Here is a 1,459-nt window from a genome sequence, read left to right as displayed (position 1 = left end):
ACGCAGAACTGAGTGATGATGGGCCTAAAAAAAATGCTAGCAAAAATAAAAAAAAAGCTTTAACAAAAGCGCTGGCATGGCAGCAAAAAGATGTTACAAAACAGAAACAGTTTTGGGCACAAGACTGCCCGGAATTTATCCCCAAATGAAAATCTATCTGAGGGCTGCAGCCAAATGAAATAATATAATTCATGAAATACAAATACTTCTTAAGTACAGTCCTTTTATTTGAATGGTTATGTCCTGCTGGAGTGTGACATGATTTATATTTATACTTTTCATTCAACCACAGTTAAATTCACTAGGAGGCACAATTTATATGGATAGTATTTATTTTTTACAATAAGCTGGGATGACAACAAACAAAAATGAAACAAAATTAACGACTTTCTACTCCTTGCCTTTTTTAAAACTATAAGGAGTTGAAAGTACAAATGATTGTGTGAAAATGTAAGCAGAAGTAAAATGTAGGCTGAAAATAATTACTCAAGTAAAGTACAGATACCCAAAAATTCTCGTTAAGTACAGTAACAAAGTATTTGTACTTAGTTACTTTACAACTCTGCAGTTCAGAGACAAAGGTGTGGAGAAGTTCAGCTCAGGTAAAAAAAAACCCCAAACCCTAAACATCCTTAACTTTTTTTTTAAATCAATTGTTAAAAAATGGAAATGGTGATGCCACCAAAGAAAGGATCATCCACCAAAACACATGGACCTGGTAAAGAGGGCATTAATCAGAGAAACGTCCATGATACCAAACCCTGATGGAATTGGGGTCTTTAGCAGAGATGAAAGGAACTGTCCATTGAACCACTTGAATCTGTACACAGCTGGATGTCATAGAAGAGCAGCAGGAAAATGTTGCATAAAGGGAAAAAGCTGGACTGCTTGAGATTTCTTCCACAAACATCATTTGTCAGATGAGCCCCAACTTTTAGGCCATCAAAGATGACACCGTCTGAGGCAGATCTATGGCATCATGTTGCCATGAACACCGTTCCTACAGTGAAGTGTGGTAGGCAGTGGCAGCAGCATGCTGTGGGGATGGTTTTCATCAGCAGGGACTGGGAAACCTGTGGAGTTGAATGAAAGATGGATTGGAGCAGATGGAGACATTTTTTAGAGGAATTTATTTTGAGTTTTACATTTGAGACAGAGACAGGTTCACCTTCCAGCAAACACCTGCAGAAGCAACACTCCAGTGGTTTTAGGAAACCAGTTAAAAGTCCTGGAATCATGGTCCAATCAAAGACCAAAACTGTGTCCAAATGAGAGAAGCTGATTGTGTTTGAAGACAATTGGACATAACATTCATCTATGCTGCAGCAGTTTGGTGATTTAGGATGGACAAAATGTCCAGTGCTTAGATGTACCGGAAGACAAAAGGCAGCAACACAAAGTATTGAGTTTTGTCGATTGAATATTTATGCATAGACCATTTAAAAGATATACATAAGTA

The sequence above is a fragment of the Austrofundulus limnaeus genome, unplaced genomic scaffold (genome assembly GCF_001266775.1).
Source record: "Austrofundulus limnaeus strain Quisiro unplaced genomic scaffold, Austrofundulus_limnaeus-1.0 Scaffold248, whole genome shotgun sequence".
Classification (NCBI taxonomy): domain Eukaryota; kingdom Metazoa; phylum Chordata; class Actinopteri; order Cyprinodontiformes; family Rivulidae; genus Austrofundulus; species Austrofundulus limnaeus.
This window is presented reverse-complemented; position numbering follows the sequence as displayed.